Below are 6698 nucleotides of genomic sequence, written 5' to 3'. Positions count from 1 at the left end.
GGGACCTGAAGAGACCTGATGGACCAGGACCATGGAGAGGGACCTGAAGAGACCTGATGGACCAGGACCATGGAGAGGGACCTGAAGAGACCTGATGGACCAGGACCATAGAGACGGACCTGAAGAGACCTGATCCTGTAATTAATGTAAAACTGTCTCTATAAAACATTGACTTCAGATTTTCAGTTTCATATTTCTTTGGAATTATTTAAAAAAGCTACTTTCACATTTAACTTTGTTAAATTAAAGTATTTTTGTAGAATTATTTTTTATATTCAACCCTTTTAAAACCACGGGGCTCACCGGTGACGTGTGTTTTTACACAAAGGTCATTTTTCGACACAATTATTGACAAAAATAGACAAGAAGGACCATTATTATTATTATTATTATGTTACTAAAAGGGTTAAATTCCAAGTTTTAGGGCAGGAAAATAGAACGCTATGGGGGTGAATACTTTTGCAAACCACTGAAAATATAAGGTCAAGGTTCTAATTTGTCTTCAGGACCAGAAACATCCGATAAATATGAGCCGTCAGATAAATAAAATAAATTAAAGAACAGAAAATAAAAACCAAAGCAGCTTTTTGAGCTCGTTTGTTCTGCAGCTCAGGCCTCATATTTCCTCTGATGGCGGGATGGTGGTGACTGACTGACCACAGCAGGATAAACTGTTTGTTTGTTTGTTGTTTTGCAGCATTAGAGGCAGTTATTTTCCTCTGATTTCTCTGTTTGTAACAGTTTCCCAGTATCCCGCTGTCATCTGGCCCCAAACAGGCTCTTATCTCGGGGGGGGCGTGCTGCTGGATTGCTGAGTCACCTTTCATGGGAGGCTGCCCTTATCTCCAGAGAAGCACAACATTCAAGCGGTTGGTTGCAGAAAGGAGGAACTTTGGGCAGGAGCCCTGCTGGTTGCCGTGTCTTAATGGATTGCAGCAACATTCATGACTTCCTCAAAGCTTGGCTGCTACGTCTGTCTGTGGAGAAGGGGAGGTCAGTTTTCTGACACTTCAGGTGTGATAAAGAGCTGCCAGACGCAGAAATGTGACTCAGCACTGTTAGGGAAAGGTGTCCAGTAAATGTGGGGAGTTCAGAGACGTTACTGCAGACGAAGGACCAACAGTCCCAGAGTCTGAGCTGCTGAACGGCGTCTGAACATTTGGGACCAAAGGTTTTAGATAATATAAGTCAGTTTTATATCGTTTGAAATGACAGTTGAGGTCAGAAGTTTCCTTCATCAGCATGACTTTTATGTTTTAGTTTACTGTGGATTTTCTCTAATCCCCTCAGGCTCAAACACATCCATACTTCCTCACTAATATTTGGTTAAATGTCCCTCAACAGGTGTCTCCTGGACCTCCGGCTTCAGCAGCATTCTGGCTGATTTTGGACTCGTCTTCTTAGCAGAATTAGTTCAGTTAAATTAGTTGGTTTTCTTTTATTCACAAAGTCTTAGTTGGGTTGAGGTCGTTGCTTTGGGAAGGCCATTTCAGAAGGTTAATATTAACCTGCTTCATCCAATCAGAAGCAAGTTCTGATGTGTTTGGGACATTTGTCCTGTTGGACCCGACTGTGTCCGAGGTCCAACCGTCCAGCTGTTGGTTTGAAGTGGAGTTCATTATTGTTTCAGCCACTTTGAACCACAGCAAAGAGCTTCTTTAATGGTCCTCTCAGTCCATGGCTTTGCTGTGGACGGGGACACTGGTGGACGAGGACACTGGTGGACAAGGACACTGGTGGACAGGGACACTGGTGGACGGGGACACTGGTGTTCCAGCAGGTTCCAGTTCTTGTCAGAATTTATCCTTGGTGGTTCCTGGTTTGTTCCTGAACATCTGAACCCATTTCCCTTCTCCTGAGGGGAACAAATGAGTGTTGATCGATCTAATGAGGGCTGAGAAACCACTGACTGCAGTCGATCACGATCACTAACAGGAAGTTTATAGACCTTATCAAGTTAAGACTTTTAGGTGACTGTGTGTAGACATTTTAGCCTGTTTGGATAAGAAACACTTCTTCTATAAAAGCCCACCTTCCTTCACCTGATTCGAGCTCTTCTCTTGTCAGGTTTTGTTTACATTTGTCTGAAATATCATTACTGATATTATGAATTTTTTAAATTTTGTAATTAAAACATCATTTTTGCTCTAAACGCTGCGTCTCTCCCAGTTTTAGTTTTGGCCTATGAGCCAAATCATGATAAAATTGGGGGCACGTCCGGGATTCTAACACAAAAATTGAGAATCACACTTCTAGACGTGAGCCAGGTCACGATAGTGGGTTAAAGAAAATCCACAATAAATTCCAACTTGTGGGCCCAGTTCTTGTTTCACTTTGTTTTTAACAATCATGATGTTGTATAATCATTCCCTCCTGGAAACAGAACGATTCAAATAAATCATTAAAAACCTCAAATTGAACCGGCATTCATGCTGATAGTGACTGTATGAAAACTTCTGACCACATCATTCGTACCCAGGATGCTCTGCTTCAGGAAGCCACGCTGTCTGGAAACATCAGCCGGCAGTGTAGCCCGTTAACTGGTGAACAATAGCTTCTTATTTCATGGATCTTTAAGCAGTATTCACGTTTGGAAGCACGAGCAACGTGTAACCCTTAATTAGTTTAAACACTTTAATAAGTCAGAGACGTTCAAGACTGATAATCACATTAAATAGTCCAATTTATCTAAAAAGTCAATTGCAAACTGAAAAAACGTCTTTTTCTTTAGGAATGCATTATGCTGTGAGGATGTCGGAGTAAATTAAATTCCCCTCTGCACACTAAAGCATCAATTTCCTTATGGTAATTATCTGCTGGAATAGATATGTCAGTAGAAGGAGGCAGGCATGCTTGACATTTAGCCTTTTCATGACTAAAAATTAAGATGAGGAAAAAGGAAATTAATCTGCAGCCCAGGCAGGCAGCGAGATCCTGGAGGATAGTGGCCGAATCAATCATGGTGTTTGTGAGGCTGCTTTGAAAAGGAGTCGGTGATGAGATTCAGACCACCGGCTGGAAAATCTGAAGAGGAGGAGGAGGTGTTATTTTTACAAATAGAGCTCTGATTGCTACGAGGAGCTTACTCGGGTTTTATTGGTCTCCAACAAAACGCCGAAGATGGAAGCTTTAATGTTCAGAGAGGCGGGTGATAGACTAACATCATAGAACTCGTCTCGCTGGTGAACAGCCGTTAACGAGCTGGAGCGAAGGCGGTTGGTGCTTTTAACCAGCGTGAGTCCGGGGGTTCGAGATCCACGGAGGTTCGTGACAAACATTATCACCCGCTGTGGGTCGCCTCAGTTTGGACAAACAGATTCATTCTGACAGGACCGACGAGCTAAAGGCTAGTCTGAACGCAGCTAAGAACAAAGTGGATTTCTGTCGTCTTAAAGCAAATTTAATTTCCAAAATTCCTCCCCATAAACTGTTTCAGAGGAACTTTATTCTGATGTTTCAGGGTTATTTATGTGGAACAGCTTTGAATCAAACTGAGCTGATCATATCCTGTAATCACTCATCTGTTCTTTGACTTTTAGAATCAGAACAGTTAACTGTAATCTGTAACATTTTTTAAATAACATTGAGCCAACCTGTGAAAAAAAAGGAATCCTTAAATGATTTTAATGTCATCATTTCTGCCTCTTATTTCAGTCGTGTTCATTGAAACAGAAATCTATTTTTCCTCCGACACATGGGAGCCGAATCGCCTCGTTATCAGCAGCAACCGGGAGATCACTCAGATAGTTTGACACGATCCTGCCTCTTCACAAAATCATCAAGTGCATGATTAACAGACAAGTAGAAATCCTTGTGAAATGTAAATCTAATTTAGATGAAGAGAAACAGGAAAACCAGCTCATTCCTACTTCCTGTGTAAGCGTGAAGCTGCTCAAACCACAGACGTAGAGATAAAGCTGGCAGGCGTCGAACTCGATTAGCTTCACAGCCACATCAACAGATAACCCACGCCTCTGTCTTCAGCTGCACTCCCTGTAATATTACCACTAGTAACCAAAGTATTTTACTCAGAGTAACATACTCTGCCGGGTCTGTGCACTGTTAGCAAAATATCCCATGAACAGCTGAGCAGATTTTAATGAAGCTTCCAGGAAATGATCTCTGATCTTCTGCAACTCATACATTTCAAGACAGCCACAGAAACGACTGGAACTCAGTCTTTTTTACAGAATTAGGTGTAGTAGTAGCTGAGAGTCATTCGGTCTGAAACAGGCGGGCGACATGCATTCCTTCAACTTCTGTACTGAATAAATATGTGATATTTGAGTGGAAAAGGCTCACTTCCTCCTATTTATGTTTCTCCTTGCCCTTCATCTTTCTCTCTCTCTGACACACACACACACACACACACACACACTCAGAGTTAATGACTGAGTCTGTAAGAGAGCAAATGTTTCAGAGGACAATGCAGAAGCTCAGCACCCAGAGTTAGAAAACCACTCATGTAAATCAGGGAAATTATGATAATGGAGGATCTCATTATTCTCCAGCTGACTCTGAATCAGCCACTGACATCGAATCATTACAGACGTTTTATATAAACAGATTGGATGTCAGAGAGAGAAGAGACCTCGAAACTTTTTCATCTCAGCAGGCTGATGTCTTTCCATGAGTTGGTGTGGGGGGTGTTTGGGTCAGAGGTTCTGGACCGTCTGACTGCCGGTCCATAAACATGAAAGCACTCCGATGAATGCTGAGTCAGGAGTCACGCTAATGTTCTCCTGGTGTCTACAACCTTCATTCCAACAGAGGTTGTGTAAACTGTAAATACAAACAGAAACAAATCTCAGAAATATTCAAATTATTCACAGTAAAAATATCAAACGTTGAAACTAAGAAATGGCACCATTTTTATTTTTTTATGAATACAATCAGATCATTTTGAATTTATATTTTGACCAGCTGCTGAATGTTGTCCCATTCCGTCTGTTCAACAGTCCTGGATGTTGTTCTAAAACCTGGACTAATGCACCCCCATACCATCAGAGAGGCAGGCTGACCTCAGAACAGTTCTCCTCTTTGGTCCAGAGGAGACACATCTGTTCATATCTGGCTTCTTCTTTGCCTGATAGAGCTTTAAGCAGCGTTTGTGGATGGCACGGTGAACTGTGTTTACAGAACAGTGTTTCTGAGCAGAACCAGAACCAGAACCAGAACCCGTCTGGAGCTCCAAACAGGTCACAGAATTTGTTTTTTAATATTTCACCTCAGATGATGAACTTACAGCCGTGATGATGTCACACTCTGTAGCTGACTGAATTTTTCAGATTGTTTTTTGCGAACAGCCTTCTTCCTCCGATAAACTTCACGTCTCCCACAGTTTCTACACCAGATGTCGGAGTTTTTGTCTTCTTCCACCCAGTATGTCTCTCGCTGACATAAAACTGATGGTTTTCCTCCCAGAGTTCAGAGGGAGCACATTCAAACTTTATTCAATGTTTCTTTTACCCTTTTACTCTTTTTCTACAGTTTAAAACGTTTATCAGCTTCATTTGTTGCAAAAGGAAGTCCTTATTCTTTGCACTCAGAATTTTTTTTATAGTTTTACAGTTTATTAAATCCCAGCTAATTTTAAATAACATTTTGATGAATCAGGTGTGCCCTAATAAACACCCAGAGTGTAATAATTCAGCTGTGACATGCAGAAATCCCAGGTTCGTCTGACGGTTGCAGCAGACAGTTAATCAATCCAAGCGCTTGTCTTTTTTTCAGTTTTGGGGAAAAACCTACGGGAGGCCAGCCTAATCAGCAGAGGAAACAGATCTCAGGGGGTGTCAGGCACCAGGAAAATGGATGGGTTGTGAAAAACCGCCGTTACCATGAGCTGCTCTGGATTCAGCCATCTGGATGTTCCAAAAGCCAGTAAAGTTTGTTCAACTGGTGCCCAGTTAGGAAACAGGTTTCCACCTCCTGTCTGCTCAGAAAACGGATGTTCTCGAAGGTCCTCACTTTCCTTTTCTAAAATAAAATGGCTTTAGTTGGCTTTTATTAACTAATTTTAAATCTGATGAGGGATACAAGAAACGTTACACTTCCTTCCATTCTTAGCGCCTCCGTTTTCTGACCTGTCTGCGTGGAAGATTGACATCCAGTGTTTGTTTTTTATTCCCAATTACTGAATCTCTTACAGACCGACTATGAAGCGGCGCTTTTCAAACCCGCTCATGCAGATAAATAACGTGGATGTAGAAGATCCCACCAACACCAACAGGAAATATAAATAAAACTCTAATTACAGAGCAAACAAACATTAGTTTTATTAGAAAAATCATTTAATAATTATCTATTTTAGAATAAAACATCACAGAAGGAAAATAAAAATTAACTATAGAAATTTATATTTTCTTAGAAAGTTCATAATTAAGGCTGAGAGCTGAATGAAGCTGGAACTGAATTCTGAGTTAAAATGATCAGAAAAAAAGCTAAAAACAGAAAGTTAGCAGCTAAAAGCTATAAATGAAAAAAGCTGGAGCAGATTTATAAATCCCAAAGTTTCCAAAGGATTCAAACAGTTCTTCATTTCAATCAGAAAAATAATGTAAATAAAGTTAAATAATTCAAAAAGTCTAAAAGGTAGAAAACTTAAAAGTCCTCTTTGTGAACAGGTGTGACAGGAGGCCTGAACAGGTGTGATGGGAGGCCTGAACAGGTGTGAGAGGAGGCCTGAACAGGTGTGA

Source organism: Kryptolebias marmoratus, linkage group LG22 (assembly GCF_001649575.2).
Source record: "Kryptolebias marmoratus isolate JLee-2015 linkage group LG22, ASM164957v2, whole genome shotgun sequence".
In the NCBI taxonomy this organism is placed as follows: Eukaryota; Metazoa; Chordata; class Actinopteri; order Cyprinodontiformes; family Rivulidae; genus Kryptolebias; species Kryptolebias marmoratus.
Note: the sequence above shows the minus strand (reverse complement) of the source record.